We start from the raw sequence: 17,436 nt of genomic DNA on the forward strand, positions 1-17,436 counted from the left end.
ATCAGTCAGCTATCTATGTCAGAGAAACTGGCCAAGCTGGCACACAAAATAGACTTTCTATCAGATGTGAGAGGACAAGAAGATGTCGATAAAGAGGATGAAGAGAAATCGCTTGTCACATTTCAAACATCTCTGTGGCCTTCGGATTCTGTCAGAGAAAACTTGAGGTAATATTCTCCAGGGTGATCAATCAGTGGAAATCAAAGATCAGAAAAGCAATCCATCAATGAATATCAGTCAATAAAATTAGTATTGGTTGATGATCAGTTGGCAGTCTGTTTATCGACTGCTATTGATTGGCATGTATATGTAACAAGTTGCATCTGGAAGGAGTACATTCTATTGTGCTGTAAATTATGTTATATACAGTAATGTATGTTTTAAATGTATGTTATCAAATGCATGAGTAGTTGGATATGGAGGTATGTGAATGTTTTGTGCTTGTCATAGTAATTGTATATCCATGGTAATTATACATGCTTCAGTGTAAAGAAATTCTGACTAATCTGATTTTACATATCCCACAGGAAGTCATTAAGGTATCATGGTAGGTGGATTTTTCCGAAAAATGCGAAAAATCTTTTTTTGGCTGTTCAAATTGAGAAGACTGAAATAAATATTTTGCAAAAAGAATGGGGGAAAGGACTTTTTTATTTTTTAAGTTAAAGCAAAAAAAACTATTTTTGAATATTATTAAGCCCTTATAGCGTTGACACCTCTAATTAAAATTCACCGTCAGTTGTCACAAGTAACGCGAATTGCGATGTGATATTTCATTTGTGCACGGGAACTTTTCTTGATCTGGTTGTTTCATCGCAAGTTGGCTTTCGTTCTTGTCAAATTTTCTTTATGTCAGGACGAAAAGTTCTTGCCCATTTTCGTCTTCGAAGAGGCCGAAGAGGCGAAAATCTGGTGGAACCCACAGGTTCAGCGTCGAACAAGATCTTTGGCTGTGAGCGACCGTAGGTCGCACTGTAACCAAGAGGAATGGTTGAAGGAACTCGAGGACACTAGTCCCGCCAATGAAGCTAAAGAACAAAATATAACAAGTGCTAGTCGCACGAAATTGTTGTAGAACGGACGCGATTCCGAAATTTCCACAACGAGAGTCAAGCGCAGACGTAGATGTTGACAATGTAGACCTCGAGATTTCCTCTTTTTCATGCTTTTCGGCTTCACGAGGCATGGTTTCAAAAAATGTCTGGAGAACGAAGGAGCCTAAACTTAAGCAACATAATACCAATGCCGCCGACGAAATCTTTTAAGTAAAAGATAGCGGCAGTTTAACTTGTAGTTTGTCCCTTCTCGGACGACTTCACTGCGACGCGGGTTTCCGCGCCAGAATATTAGTCGTCTGTTTATTTCAAGTTGTCATAACCCATTGTTGTGGTAAACTGACTCATGCCGACATCTGTCAGTGCGGAGGGGATTTTTAACACCTATTCATACAAATCTCATAGAAGGTTTTTCGTGTTTTTCTCGATAAAATAAAACTGCATATATGGATGAACATTTTTAGTTCGTTTACGCGCGTTTTCCGATGGAATTGGCTGAAACTCGGCAGGTATGTTCTAGGATACCTCCTTCGAAAAACCGGGTCGGGCTTTGCTTAATTTCGCTTCCGTTTCAAAGTTATGGCCTCTTTTGTAGAAGGAAACGTCCGCATTAAAAATATCAAAGTTTAGGAGGGTGTAGAAAAAAAACCAAACCACATCTGGAAAATCGCAGACACGATTTTTGAGGGTGATGTGTGAGAAAACGTTTCCGATGTAAATCGCGCCGTTCCGATAATTCTCGCGCGGAAGCGAACCAGTTTAAACGAAGCAGTGTTTCTGGGTATTTCTTTTAATATCACTGCGACAATAACTGTTAAGAAAATTTCAAAGATATGATTGTATTCTATAACTATTAAACTTTCAGAAAATGTATAGGTTGATGGGGTTTTCTTTCAAAGCGCCAGCGTAAGATCGCGATTTCCAAACACTGTCAATCCACCTACCATGATACCTTAACTGAGGTCTGTGCATTATCGGATGTGCTGAATGTAGTGCGTGACAAGAAATGCATGGTGTTGGACCCAGTTTCTCAAAACCAGGTCACGCCTAAAGCTACCCTCTCTCTGATTACTGAAAAAGGTTTGTATAAAAACACGAGTTTTTTTTTTTCCATATCACGTAATGAAAACCTGTTTCATGGATGACGACTGTTGTCAAACGGAGAATTGTTGTCATCTTCTTAAGGCAACCTGGCGGCACCATGAATTATGATAGAATGATGGAAAGAGCTTCCATACAAAATGAATGAAACTGAGAATGATAGTCTACCAAGTTAAGAAAAAAACCCAAAGATAAAATAATGTAATAATATTAAAAAAAGAGAGATACAAAAGAAGAAGAATGGCTACATGTACAAATGTGCTAAGGAGATCGAGACTGAATGTAATAAGAATCTGTAATAATACAGTGTAATAATTATTATGGTCACTTGTTGAAAATTTGAAAATTTAGGCTAGCTACTCTGGGAGGTGCGGTGGCCTCATGGTTAGTGCACTCATCTCCAGATTGAAAGGTCTGGGCTCAAGCCCTGGCCGGGGACATTGTGTTGTGTTCTTGGGCAAGACACTTTTAAAACTCTCACAGTGCCTCTTTGTACCCAGGGGTAGAAATGGGTTCTGGCAAGCTTAATGCTGGGGGTACCCTGCAATGGACTAGCATACCATCCAGAGGGGAGTAGAAATACTCCTAGCCGCTTTCTGTTACAGAAACTGGGATACATTCTGGCCTGATGAGCCACTTGGCTCATATGCAGACTTTACCTACTCTAAACTTATTTAATCTGACAGTGTTTAAGATATACCATACATGACATAACTCCAAGACCTGTTTTTTCATTTAGATATGGCTTCACAGTGTTTTGATCAGATAAAGTGTACAATGATTGCATCTGTTAGGCTCAAGCATGTTGTGCCTTATCTTTATAGAGTCTAACCAATGCTGCAGATATTCTGCTGCGAGGAGCACAGAGAATGGAAGATGCAGTAAGAGAAAGAGTTGATCAACACTCAAGCCAGGGAAGCAATGCAAAAGATTTTCACTCAGAACTTATGTTGCTACGAAAAAGATGGAGGTTAAAAAGAACAGGGGCATCCATAATTGGAGATTTGACATACCGCTCAGGTAAAAAAGATGTAAATGGTTAATGAACGGTTATTGACGCAAATGACATCCTTGTGTCATTTCAATTATTGAAATGTTATGACTGTATCACACCAATTAATTTAAACTGATACAGACTGATCTTGCTAAATTTATACAGAGTTTAACAAAAGTTCACAGCTTAGGTTTTTAATTACATGTATAGCTGGTAAACATTTACAGTACATACAGATGTGTTCATGTAGATTGAAGTCAATATAAAGGTAACAAAAAAGTCTACTGTGAAGTCCAGTTAAGTAACAGATCCCAAGCTTCCATTGGTGTTTATAATTCTCCTTGTTGATTTCAATACAAAATTTCCTTTCATAAACATCTAGTTTTGAGAATTTTATATTACATCAAGACAACATCTCCTGCCATAAGTTGATGATTCCTCTATTCTCACAACCTGTCTTCTGCACAATGCATTTATACTGTCAGGAGAAATAATATACTGATCACTCTAGGGTTCAATATTTTCATGCCTGTCTAATGATTGCATGATAAGCCTTTCTTGACCAGTCTAAAGAAGGTGATGATTTCACCCATTGACATTTAGCAAATTTGCATACACGTATGGTAATGTGGAAAGCATTGTACATGATTTAAATGCCATCCCTCTCACCAGCTGGTTCCCAGTTTAGAAATCCAGGTTTATTTGAAGTCACAAAAGCAGCAAGAGCTGAAGAATTAGAACTGAGCAATCCACTGAAGATAACAGAGCACTTGAGGTGGCTGTAGGAAGTGATTTGGAGGGGACAGCAGAAATCAGAAATTGCTATTGTTCAGTCTGAAAAACAGCTAGAAATTGCCACTGTTAGAGGTAAGAGCTGTTAACTATATTTCAAAATTCCAAGTACAGACATCCAACTTGATGTACAATTTGTGTTAAAACCACAATCTACAATAAAGCGATGTGCTATAGCCAGGCTATATACATGTTATTATTGTATACATCTACAAGTATTCTATCAAGAATACTGTTATCTTAGTAGCTGTACTACTCACTACATATTCTGTTGTAGACAGTTGAGTAGCCTAGCATAATTCCCTTGTGAGATAACTTTAAGAAAAGGAAAAAATTCCTAGGAATTCCTAAGAATTCCTAAGAATTCCTAGGAATTCCTTGGAATCTAAGGTGTGAATTCTCACGGTAATTCGGACTCGGTATTCCTAGGAATTCCAACTGAAATATACTCACCTTGAAAATTCCTTAAAATTCTCAAAAATTCCTAGGAATTTCTGAGAATAACTTGGAATTTGTAGGATTTTTTGAGAATAGGTCGGAATTTATTGGAAAATCTGAGAAAAACTGGCAATTTTGTATCATTTGTAGGTCAGACAAAATTTTGATGATTAATGCCCAGCATTAAAATAACAAATAAAGTCACTGATATCACATCAAACAGGTTTTAAATGAATGGTTTATTACATTGGCTTTCATGAATTTAAACATAAGAATAATTATCCTGTTTCTTTCTCATTACATCAAGAATCAAAAGTAAAACTGAAAACAGATATGAAGGTCAAACTTTTACATGTTTGATAAAAAGAGAACTTTTTCAGATAATTTACTTACTTTTTTGGTTTACAAATCCAACAATTTTCCATACGCAAGATTTTAGCTTAAATTATTGTTATTATGTGGAACAAATCTGGATTTTCATGAATGTAAGGAATCAATGATAAGAACAAAACTGAAACAATCCTTAAAATTAAAAAAAGGCTGAGTTTGGGCAAACTTAGCTGCTGTTCAGTTATTTCTGTTGATTCCACAGCTTCTTTTGTTGCCCTCTAATTAGGGTGTCAACAGCTGGCCTCTTCATCTTCATCTTTGTTGTATGACACCTAAAACAAAATTAAAAAAATACATTACATTGCGATATATATGAGGTACTGTAAGACTGAGATCCAAATATTTATGTGCTCACAGTTTAATACATGCAGCTAATTAAGACCCGACTGTAAGCTGGTTGAAATGTTAAAAGAGAAGACTTGATAATTGTGAAGGTGCTTGTATACTATTGATAAATATGTGACATAAATCTTGAGCCTACAGGAGATTAAATCAAGGTTTTCCTTCTTCTATAAGTGTATCAACAACTCTCGAATTGGAGGATACACTATATATATATCACGGTTTTTAGCCAAATTTAGACATTAGAAAGATTAAAAAAGACACTTAAAACATTAAAGGAACATTTACACTGTAAATAATAGAGTAAACACAAAAGAATATACAGATGGACAAAAATTGAAGATCAACACGGATTGCCATACAGTCAGGCTGAAACACACAGGAGACATCAAACTCATGCACACTGTGGCTGCCTCGTTGGAGTTTTTGTCAAGAACTTTGACTGGGATCAGAGAGAACTGCTATATTTATTTCGTTTGAACAAGTGAGGCGAGAGAAACGACTTGTTCCTCGCAAATCAACACTCTGGGCAACCTAAATTGTTTCAACTTTGCTTTAGCCAGAATTCATTTCATGCCATGACTGAGTGACCCACTCGTGTATGATTCGTGACGATAAAGTTCATTCAAAAGCTTTTGTCTAAATACAAGAATTTACGTTGTATAATATAAGGTTACTTGAATTCAATTACTCACCAAATAATTTTGTATACAGGTAATCTGCCCTTTGAATTTTTCCCCGTTGAAACATCCACGGTAAGACTTTCTTTTAGCTCCAAATCTTCGCCAAGAATAACATGTTTCTCGTTAATGACACTCAGGCTGTTTTCTTCTAGTCACAGGACCGCAGCAAAAACCATTTTGATATAATTTTGGAAGTGAAATCTACTAATACGCACGAGCGATCAACCGTTAACGCTGAATTCAAAGATGGGCGCCAAAAGAGAATGACTAACGCGATCTTTGTCACGTTCAGTCACGAGGATAGTCACGTGAAAATTCGCGTGCTGTGATTGGTTCAGCTGATCAGTTGAGGAGAGAATGGAAACTGGAGAAGAAGGAGAGAGAGACTGGCAACGAGGTTGCCAGACCAGTCGCTTTCGATGGTAAGTCTGCTCCCCTTTCCACGCTGTTTTGGTGGTCTTTTGAAAGATGGGTCTTGCTTCAAAAGGAAAAAACTACTCAAACCTTTTACGAAGAAATCGAGGAAAATGGAACGTACTTTAACTAGTTGATCTGTTCCCGACGGTTGTCAAGATAACAAAGGATCGTGAGGCACTTAAATCAAGTTCACTGCAAAGGTAAGGAATCCAATTTTATAGGGATTTTCTGTTATGATAAGCTATAATTCTAAATAAATCAAACTAAGCAATGCATTGTGTGCTCTTTAAAAACCCCAAAAGCCGAGATTCACCTAAAAGGTTTCAGATCGACCTGAGAAAACGAGATAAATTCTGCGAAATAAGCTTAAGCTTGTTGTAAGTCCACCAAATCTATTTTGAGAGCCCACTTGTTTCAACACCCAGTCAGCACAATGCAGCAAGTAGAAATTTGCAATGCTTATCATTTTTTTCCTTTGAATTATTTATAAGGATTAACATTATATGAGATCTATAGTCTTTTCAATACATCAAGATGTAGGGTTTTTTTTATTTGTCATTTATTTATGTCAGTTATTTATTTGTTTCCCACTGACTCGTAATCTTTTTTATTCTTTTGATTTTGTTGTGTCATGAATTAAAGTGACCGCGAGGACAAGGAAATACAAGAAACATATTGATGATCCCACTATACCCATACCAAACTCTACAAGATTTGACCACATAAATTGCTTAAAGCAGTCTTCCCAGGCCAGTTGATGTCATCTCCCTCTCTTGCATCACTTTTTCCTGGAGATCATTTCCAGCACCATGAACAGAACACCTCAGAGTTTTCGGCTCGCCTGAGTGAGATGGCTGTTGGCAGAAATGTTGTGGATGACTTTGATGGACTATGGAGTCAACCTTTATGCAAGAATTGAAGCTTCACAGAAGCATTTGATGAAATTGAGTTGCCTATACACTGTACCTGAAAAGACTACAGAAATACCAATTGATGTAATACACACAGTGATTCAGATAATGATGTTGAAGTTTCTAGTTCTGACTCCTCTGAAGAAATTGACAACTCTGACACTGACGGCCATTCACTGGACTCCCCTGATGTAAGTGAAACTAATTGTTCACAAGAAAAAAACATTTTCTGCCAAAGAATATGCCTGTATGGCTATTCTGGCCTTAATTTCAAGACATTGTATGACAATGAGAGGCTGCTAAAGATATCCTTGTTTTAATGAAACTACGGGTAATTTGTCCAGAGAATGTCACAGTACAGTTTTACAAATGTACAGCAAGTGTGTGGAAACTGTGAGCTTTTCATTTCTGACATCTGTGAGAGATGTCTTCCTCTTTTTCCTAAAGTCATAAAGGATCAAGTCAAAAATTGTTCAACAGTGGGCTGTGATGGGTATGTGTGTGAATCTACAATTATATTAAATATATACATGCATATATATACTTTTGGTTTTATTGAAATTGTAAATAACATATATACATTTATGCTGACAGGAATTTTTTGCTTAATCTATTTATCAAATCTGAGAGCATCCATTTTGCTATCAGTTAAACTCGGGGTGTTTGATTTAAGGGTCCATACGGGCACATATACACTAACAAATCAGGTTGGATCTAAAAAGCAATGTTATGAGTGCTATAGTTTTATGTTGAGTTGTCAGACTTAAACTGGAATTAATGTAGTAACATTTGTTTGGAAATAATTACCTTGGAGCTTGACAACAATAAAAAGGTATGGAACTCCAGGGAAATGATCCTGTTGATTCTTACTAATTCACAGAAACTGATTCATGCACTGAGTTCATCTTTAATTTTGACATTTTGGGAAATTTATAGAAATTTCAAAAACAATATTTCATGTGTTTTAGCTGTTCCCAAAAATTCCTAGATATTCCAAACACATTTTTTAAAACAGTCTGGGAAATAATAGGAGTTCCTAGGAATTCCCAATAATTCCCAGTCATACTTTTCACTACTCCTAAATATTCCCAGAAATTCCAAGGTCTTGGATTAAGCATAATTTGCATGTCTTGGAATAACTTGGAATTCCTAGGAATTCCCAATAATTCCCAGTCATACTTCCACTATTCCCAAATATTCCCAGAAATTCCAAGGTCTTGGTTAAAGCATAATTTGCATGTCTTGGAATAACTTGGAATTCCTAAGAATTCCTAGGAATTCCTAGGAATTCCCAGACTACTGGGAATTTATTTCGCAGGGGTTTTGTACAGTTGTTACAAAATGGTGGACACTTCTTTGCATTTTTGAAGTGTCTGTAGAGAAGCTTTAGATATTTGCTAGTTGAATAGTAGATTTATAAGGAAAAAAAATTGGTTACACTGTATTTGTTCTCGATTTGTTTGCGTGATAGTTGACTTGGGCTGCGCCCTCACCAATTATCATGTGATAGAAATCTTCTGCTCATAATCTAATTGTTAAGTGTAGTAAATAATTGACTATACTTATCAACTGAAAATGTATCTTTAGTTAACACCAACAAATCTTAATGAAGGTGGTAGTCATCACTGAGGTAAAAATGCTGGCTCTAATGTAAATGCTGTTTTCAACTGTTAAGTATATGTACAGAAGGAATTGTGAAAAGTTGTAATCATAATCTCTTTAAACCTTGAGCTTACAAAGTTGTAAAAACTCAGTGCATAACTGTTATAATTATTATGATGTGCCATTCTTATAAATTAAAATTTAGTCATGTTGTTTTACCTGTTTTCTTTTTGAGGATCAAACTGTAAATTAAATTGTGTTTCTGTTAGGTTTGATGAGTGGTTGCTATGATAACATGCCAACAGTCATCCCATCCTGGCAACAGAAGCTGGAATCAGCGCAGTCAAACCTGTTTTGCAAGGAGCTCTTTGTGCAGGTTGAATGCAGGCCTTGTGCATGTTATGTCAACATTGCTTAATTGTTATCCCCAAGTCTCATTTTGGCAAATATACCTGACTGTATGATTATTTTTTCCATCATTGCTGCGTTGAGAATTGGTTCATGTTACAATGTAATTATTGTAAAATTTACGTTTGAACCACTTCAAAAGTAAGGTTTGGTTGTGATTTTAGCTCATCTGATTTTTGCTGGATATATACATGTAGAGGATCTTAAACGGTGGCGAGAAGATATGAATTTTATGTTCGAGTGGCAGGAACAATATCTCATGAGTGAGATATTGTTCTTGCCACGAGAACATAAAATTCATATCTTCGAGCTAATGTGTAATGTTCTTTTTATTACACAGACATACTGATGACCGCATTTGTTACGATTTTCGGAAGATTTCCGAAGATTCTCCAAAACTTGTTGGAAGGTCACACGAACGTTGTCGAACATTTTCCGAAAATTTCCGATGATTACCGAAGATCGCTGAAGATTAATATTGTCGAAGCATTTTGAGGAAGACCCAAAAATGTTTTGATCATACACCAACGAATTTAGGTACAATTGAAGAGGCAAACTTGATATCAGTGAAATCATTGATATCTTCACTGGTGAGGGTATTGAAAATATGCTACCTGAGTCCCAGATGTGGTTTTGTATGAATTTTAATTTAGGAGTGGTGTATTTTCCAGTAAAACACTCATGTCTATATAATAAAAAGCTATTCTGAAGACCAAATCTCAGACGTTTCTTTTATTGTTTGTTTTATTTTTTTTTGCCATTTATGGGATGGACATACATGGATATTCAGTGCACATCAAAAAAATCTTGTTATATCTGTCTACCTTTTATTTATTTACTTACTTATTGATGATACATGTAGTTGCTACATCTTGCAGGTGTATATATTTATGTCAAATGTTTTTGTTATGTTAAAGTTTATATCTGTATCCCAGTAGGAGACCACAGTATTATTTAATGTTATAAAAGCATGAAAATGTTAAATAAAATTTACTTGTTAATTTTTGAATAACAAAGTCTTATTAATTTATTTAGTCTCCCTTATTTTCTTTCATCAACAGCTCTCACAAGGAGCTTACAGCACAAAAGAAAACAGACCACACCTTGTGATGGCAAATGAAATTAGAGCTGAGGTGAGTGTCCAATTCTGTACTAATCTTGATCTTTATTCAGTTTTGGAAATACATACTCATGTAATTTTGTATACTTTTAAATTTCAAAGTAATTTTAAGTCAGATTTTGAATTAGATACAGACTTATTTATTTCATTCCACAGATTTTTCCAGGGACAGATCTTTGCATCACATACAGTTGCAAAAAAGACAATTCAGAGCAAAATAGTAAAAAGGTACAACATCTAAAATGTTTGTTGTAGCCATTGAGCTGAATTCCTATTAGGATGATCAATATCTTATTTCTCCTTTAAATGTCGATAGATTGTTCAGTAGAAAGGTGATGAGAATAAAGAGAATCACCAAGCATGATAAATTATTATTATTATCATTTATTAAAAGCTGGATCATTGGATAATGTATTTCGAGAGTTTTCATTGGCTTAGCCATCATGGATTGTGTGCTATTATACCATGCTTTGCAAATGTGTTTTATGTGCAGATGCATACTTCTTTTATATTTTTTTGGCGATGTGACAATGTTCTTAGTGAATATTTACCTTTTCAACCTTTCGTATTTTTACTTATGTACTCTAATAACAGGACCTCCTTTGATACCAGATGCCAGTGTTTATTACATTGACAGGGTTATCTTGTGTATATACAAATATTATTAATATTATTATTTTTATTATTTTTATTATAATTATTATTATGTGGTAAGCATATGCATGGTTTTTTTTGACATTATATTTTATTTTAGTTTAGTTTTCTATATTTTGGGGGCGTTTTTAATTTGTATTTTATTTGTATATAATAGCAAAGTGTACATTTCTGTTATACAGGGCTTTCTATTGTTTACTGTTATTTCACTTGTAGGTGCAAAAATGTAGTTTTGTTTTGTCACTGTTTATTCAGTTTCCATTTATGTTATTACTAGCCATTTGGTAATATTTTGAATCTCTGAATGTCAAACTGTTGTTGTTCATTTCATGTGGTAAATTGCAGTCAGCAGAGAAAGAGAAAGCCCCTCGCGTACATTCCCTGGAGTATGCTCTTCACTCTCTTCTCAGAAAGCAGCACCATCAGACACAGACTCTGGTGACCCCTCGTCCTGTCACAGCATACCCCATGCAGGGTGGGAATAAGAGACTCTGCCTTGCTGGGGCCTCGGCGATGACAGCAGCTGAGGTAACTCCATATCTACAAAGGTTTGTGGAACTTACACTGTAAACTGTCCTATTAAATGAATGGATCTACACTGTAAGCTGTCTTCACAATGTTTCAGTTTGATGTGGGTCTGTTTGGCTGACCAGATACTCCGGTAATATCTTAGCCTGAAAAGGATGATTCCTCTTAGATATAACAACTTTATTTACGTCAGACATTTGACCCAAAAGATTCCAAACTGCTGACGTAGCTCTACAGGGATTAATGTCTCGGGTTTCTTAGTACTCAGTTGAAATTTTGTGTACAGGTAACAGCGAATCCAAGACCCTCTGTAGAGCTACCTATATGTCATCAGTGTGGAATTAATGTGTGAGTTATAATCTCAGACAGGTCTTGGGTCTTGTTTTCTTTGTGCACCTGTAAACTAGCTGGTGCGTCTGGTAGACTACTTGTCAAGTCTATGAGACACACCATTATTACCATGGCTGAGTGTGCGACCAAGGAAAATACGTAATCTCTGTCTGTTGCTATTTCTATGATTGAAGAATTCAGCTTGCATACAGATGGCATTTCAATCTGTTTTCTCAGGCTAGTGAATACATACACATGCTTCTTGGCTGTGCTTATGAAACGTACTAGGTACATTGTACACTGTACAAAATGTTTATTATCGGTGGTTCTCAAACTCGTCAATAATTCATCAAGTTTTAACAAGGGAAATGACGGCCAGAAACAAAGGACACCATGATTGTGATGGTGTTTGAATATCTGATCTTAATTAGCATAGATTCTATGATTTTATTTCTCTATTTTCCTTAGCTTTAGTTTTGACTGAGAAGATATATCAAACACTCCAGATGGAGTTTGACCACATTTCCAAACGCCTCAAAGTGCGTCAAAAATACTCCACTGCGCATCGTATTTTCAACTCTCTTCTCAGTGTTTGGAAATCTGGTCATTAACACAGTCTTTCGTGAAATTGATATTAATATTACTCATTACAAACATACATTGTTAACCATTTTAGGAATCCATCAGGTGGGAGGTTTCAACCCAGCTACATGGCTGATGGGTTGTACTTTCTGTTTGAATGATCATTTTGTTTCACACTGTCATTACTCTTGGACATATTGGTCAACAGTTTTTCTTTTTGTTTCACTCCACAGTGATGGGCTATTGGAAACTGTTTTGAATATTTCAAGGCACAAGGTGCTTCAAAGAAGGTAAGCTCTTGAGTACAGTAAAAATCCGCATGTTTACAAGAACCTATATTTTAAGTCTAGCAAAATAGGTTCTTGTATTTTGGGGGAGTTATTGGCAATTTAGGCCAAGTAGGTGCTTAATTAACATGTTAATTTCTGTGAAGGAGATATGGTTGTTGATTACCAGAAACAATAAATAAATGTGGTATTGGTCCTTGAATATGCACTATTATTTTATTCACAACTTTAAGTTTATTCTCCTAACTTGGTTGAAATGTTTATCATAATTTAACTGTAACCCACGTATACAAGAACGTGCGTGATCTTGTTTGGCTGTACAGGTTCTTATATTTTTGGGTACTAAAATGGCAGATTTCTGCTAGCAGGTTCTTAAACCACAAGGTTCTTACATGCAGGTTTTTACTTTACTTGAAAGAACGCAAAATAAGGCTGAATGGTTGTAAATTGAGGAGAGGTGGGAAAACAATTCTCAAACACAATACCTGTACTTTCAGATAAACATATAAATGGTTTGGCCTCAGAATATTGCATTAACAACTGCATCGCGAAAATGGAGGTTGGGTTACTGAGACATCCAGGAGCTTCCACTATTGGCAGCCAGCTCCTAGATGAAGATTGCTCCCATGGCTGGCAAATCCTGGCAACCCAGCCATGAGCCCCCATGCGGTAAGAGGAACAGGCACCCATCACACTGTTGAAACAGTGGAAAGAGGGAGGGAAAGGGGTGGGAGGGGAACTGCCTGGGCAATGAGCTGCCACACTACAAAAAACGCCAGGAAACGCCTCCTGTACTTACTCCACGCTACGATGCACAAGCACGTGGAATTCCGACACATGCACATATGTGTCGACACCGCTGACTACCAGGGGAGTGCAAGCGCTCTTTGTTGTTGACTCTGTTAAATTGCATTTAACTGCATTCATTCTTTCTTTTATACTTTACTACAGGGTTGTAGAGGTGGTTGATTCAGTGAAGGCGAGACTAACTGATCCGTGTATTACATGTCATTGGAGCAGTGTCGGCTTTGATACAACTACATTGGCGACTATTCACATCACATCTCCAGAGGTTGGACATCTTGCCAGGTGGGAAGTCTCTTGGGACCATATTAGTTGAACTCAGCTCTGGTTAAAACACTCATTATTAATTAACTAACTGCACTCCACATATTAAGATGATTTCCTGCAGAACATTCGAGCAATAATGGCAAACATAAAGTTACCAAAAAAACCACATAGCATGGTAATGTTTTGAATAAAGGTAAGAAGAATTTATCGAGACTTAAGCTCTCAAGCTGATCCCGCGATAGAAAATTGAACTTGAAGTTATCCATAATTTATTTCAATTGAAACAGACGTTTCACGTTAGTTGAAAACACAATAACACACGCATTAAGCATTCTTACGAGGTTTGACATGAACTTTTGCGAGAATGCTTGAGAATTTAATTGCGGGGTCACTAGGAGAAATTAATTAAAGTGAGATGTTTTAAATAGTATTCAAAAAGTTACCGTGCTATGAGTAGATTTTAAGGAAATAATTTTTGCACTTTTATTGCTCGAACTTTGAGCGGAATCCATCATAACCTGGGTTCCTAGCCAACACAACATACATACTTCATCACACCTTCTCAATGGGGCTTTTCAAGAACAGTATTTACTATTACAAAGGGATAATTTAACTTTTTACATGAGCTACAGTATTTACAAGAAGCTAAAAAGGTGAAAAAATATTTCCATTTGGTTAATTGAAAACTTAGAATACAGGACTTTATAAAGGAAATCAGTCCTAAATGAAATAAAAATTGAGATGATTAGAATTATTCTTCTAAGAACTTTCAATTCAATTTGCCACAGTTTTGCAGAGTTTTGAAGTAGACTCTAAAGAGTTCCAGAAATTAACATTTCGATTTTAAGAAGTTCCCGTTGCCTTCCATTTCTTAAAAAAAAATATATATTGGGATACAAAGAAAAGCAGACTAGAGAACAAACCCTCTGCTGTTAGCCTACAAGTCGAATAATATAGGCTTTGTTAGGTATCTACCATTTGGTCATCCCTTTATCACATTAAATTACCTCTAAAGAAGGCTTTAAGTGACAGTTAACTCCTCCAACTTGAAGTTGATAGTTAACTCATTGTCTTCACTTGTCGCCGACACAAGACACCTAATCCACTGATCTCGCTATAACAGAGGTCAGCTGCAAAACAAAACAAAACATAAATGCAAAATAATGGAAACTCAGGAAGAGCAAAGGTAACTCTGCCTCTGATTAAGAATAAAATTCTCGTAAAGGAATTAGAAAAGATGTAAGAAACACAGTGTTGAGAATCTTGATGTTAATCAAAGGATGTGATTTGTTATTAACAGATCATTTCAGCTGCATGTGGGAGTACGAGATATACATGTTGTCAATGGTGATGGCGAGAGTTTGGACTTGTCCACTCACGCTCAAGATTTTGAAGATTTCATTCTCAGTCAGGTGTGCTTAAAACATTTATCTTGGCTTTAGAACTGGTAATCATTGGTCAAGATAATCTTTCACTACTAGAAGTCATTATATTGTTTGTGGACTGAACTCACGTGAGATTTTCATAATTCTGATTTTACAGGTCTGCTATCATCGCTTGTCAGTAGCGCACTCGCTGGCACAGGGCCTGGGCTGGCACGTGATCCACTATAGCCGTCACGTGGGCACTGGACCAAAAGAACGGCAGGGTCACGTGGGTGGATTGATGGTCAAATCTCCAAATGGCTCCAAGTAAGAATGAAATAAGTTTAACCATTTTTTTAGTCATGTATTTGACAAATAAACCGTTCCCGCATTCCAACAAACAATGGGGCCCAGTCGAGGCCAAGGGTGGACAAAAATAAACAAAAAAAATGTCAATTCCAACCTCGCTCTGATGCTATTGTCCTTATGCACTGAAGTGGATTGCCGGAAAGGTTTATTTAGCTTACATGTTCTTTCACTTGTCATGATCAGTAAGGTATACCAGACGGTTTCTTTCTGTCTACTTGTGGGACCCTCGTATATTAAATATGCGGCATTTTTTTCATCTTTTTGTTCCAGAGCTATTGCAGTCCGCACAGGGCCGACCAGCGGTGTGCGCATTCTGGTCAGGCGCCCTCAAGTCCCTCATGGAGTGGCGCCAGAGTTACTAGGGAGCATGAACTGGGAGAGCTTAGGTGGAGATTTTATTGAAGTACACTGGTCTAAAATGCCAGGAAGAACCTTTGTACAGAAATTGTTTTTATTGTTGGCAATAGAAATGTACTGATCACACTTGTGAGGAATATCTCCTCTCTATGTGTGATAAAATAATGCTACAACAACAAGAACAACAACAACAAGAACAACAACAAGAAGAATGACTACAGGTTTAATGCTGTAAATCGTTAGACATAACGGATAGCTGGAAACATACATGTACAACACGCACACACAAACACACTTCCTGTCGAGCGCAAAATACTTGCTGCGCGAGAAAACACGCGTGACTCATTCGTAACCCGCGTGACGTGTCTACAGGCTCCCAATGGTAAAGATGAAGATTGGTGAGTTTATCATCTTCCTGGAGCAAAACAGTAATGCTATCACATGTATTTTTTATATTAAATTATAGGAAAAAGAAGTGATTAAATTTATCGAAATATTGTCTGAATTTCGTAGTTGTCTTAACTGTACAATTGTACAATTCCAGTGTCCAGCTTGATCCGTCTGTTCTAATTGTACAGGATTCTTGAAATGGGGGTTACCCTGGCAGCAATACACGTGGTTGGAGAGGAATTGTGACACGGTTTAAAGTGTCTTGCCCAAGAAAACAGTTTGGTTTGTAGACAAACACACTGTGAGGCGACCTCGCCATCCGCATTGGAGTGCTAAACCGAGACCTTTAACGTAACAGAAATAAGTACCGTATCTTAATTTTCTCGGGTTTTACGGGAGTTTTTCGATTTGTTAAAAATAGTCTGTATTGCTGCATCTTACATTCCTCAACCTCGTCCCCAGGGCTTTTCCCTCACCTTCCAGGGAAAAGCCCTGGGGACGAGGTTGACATTTCCTTGGAAAAAAATCGTTCATGGACTACAGCCAAAAATTATATCAAAGACACTTGTAGTTGTGTGAGAAAACAAAAACAAAGGTAAAAATGGCTTTCGCATGTCCAGAGGTATTTTTCAGGTGAAATTTTGTCTCAGTTATAAAACTGGTTATTTACATCTGAATATTGATCAGTTACCTTGCAAGTTTCTTATACAGTTTTTAGATTCAAAATTACAGTATTCTTTATCGAAGTTCCAACGTAGATATTGCGGGATGCGGGATGAGAGTAAAAATGGATGCGGGACACAGGATGAAAAACCGAGAATCACAGGGAACACGAAGAACCTTCACTCCAATCAGGCGGGATCGTGATGAACATCCTGAGTGGGGCGGGATTGCGGAATTGATCCCAAAATACTGGCGAGATGCGGGATTCAAAAAATTATTTTGTACCCACCTTTGTCGTTTTACCTTTTTAGATGAACTTTTTTAGATGAACCGCGCTTTATCAGCCGTGACAACGTTTAGGTCTCACACGGAGGGAACCTCTTGCGTAGCATTAGCCAAAAACAAAGCCATTAAAGCCCAATTCTCGACGCTTAACTCCGGTTTCTGCAGCATGAAGTGGATAGGAGCATTGCGTTTCAACCTCGATGGGACGCTAGTTCCTTCCACACCCTCCCCCCCCCCCGACCACCCCCAGCATTTGAGACACTGTAAGAGTAAAGCGTTTTGCCCAAGAACACAACACAACAG

At 37.0% G+C, this 17,436-nt stretch overlaps 1 long non-coding RNA gene and 2 pseudogenes across 2 annotated transcripts; 2 read left to right on the forward strand and 1 right to left on the reverse strand.

The window, feature by feature from the left end:
* The window catches only part of LOC149110021 (uncharacterized), a 57,274-nt pseudogene that overhangs the window by 27,057 nt on the left and 12,781 nt on the right, over positions 1–17,436 (forward strand).
* Positions 16–16,300, forward strand: LOC110042526 (mediator of RNA polymerase II transcription subunit 17-like; annotated as a pseudogene). The gene is made up of 13 exons (XR_016207816.1): positions 16–150; positions 528–539; positions 2,981–3,176; positions 3,823–4,017; positions 8,995–9,101; positions 10,195–10,266; positions 10,410–10,481; positions 11,253–11,455; positions 12,581–12,637; positions 13,586–13,723; positions 15,006–15,117; positions 15,248–15,396; positions 15,709–16,300. The product of XR_016207816.1 is annotated as a mediator of RNA polymerase II transcription subunit 17-like (transcript).
* On the reverse strand, positions 4,605–6,127 carry LOC149110023 (uncharacterized). The gene is made up of 2 exons (XR_016208052.1): positions 5,808–6,127; positions 4,605–5,042 (listed from the first exon to the last, which is right to left on the reverse strand). It is a non-coding gene; the product is annotated as an uncharacterized LOC149110023 (long non-coding RNA).

This window comes from Orbicella faveolata, unplaced genomic scaffold (assembly GCF_042242905.1).
Source record: "Orbicella faveolata isolate gen_17 unplaced genomic scaffold, um_ofav_v1 contig_24, whole genome shotgun sequence".
In the NCBI taxonomy this organism is placed as follows: domain Eukaryota; kingdom Metazoa; phylum Cnidaria; class Anthozoa; order Scleractinia; family Merulinidae; genus Orbicella; species Orbicella faveolata.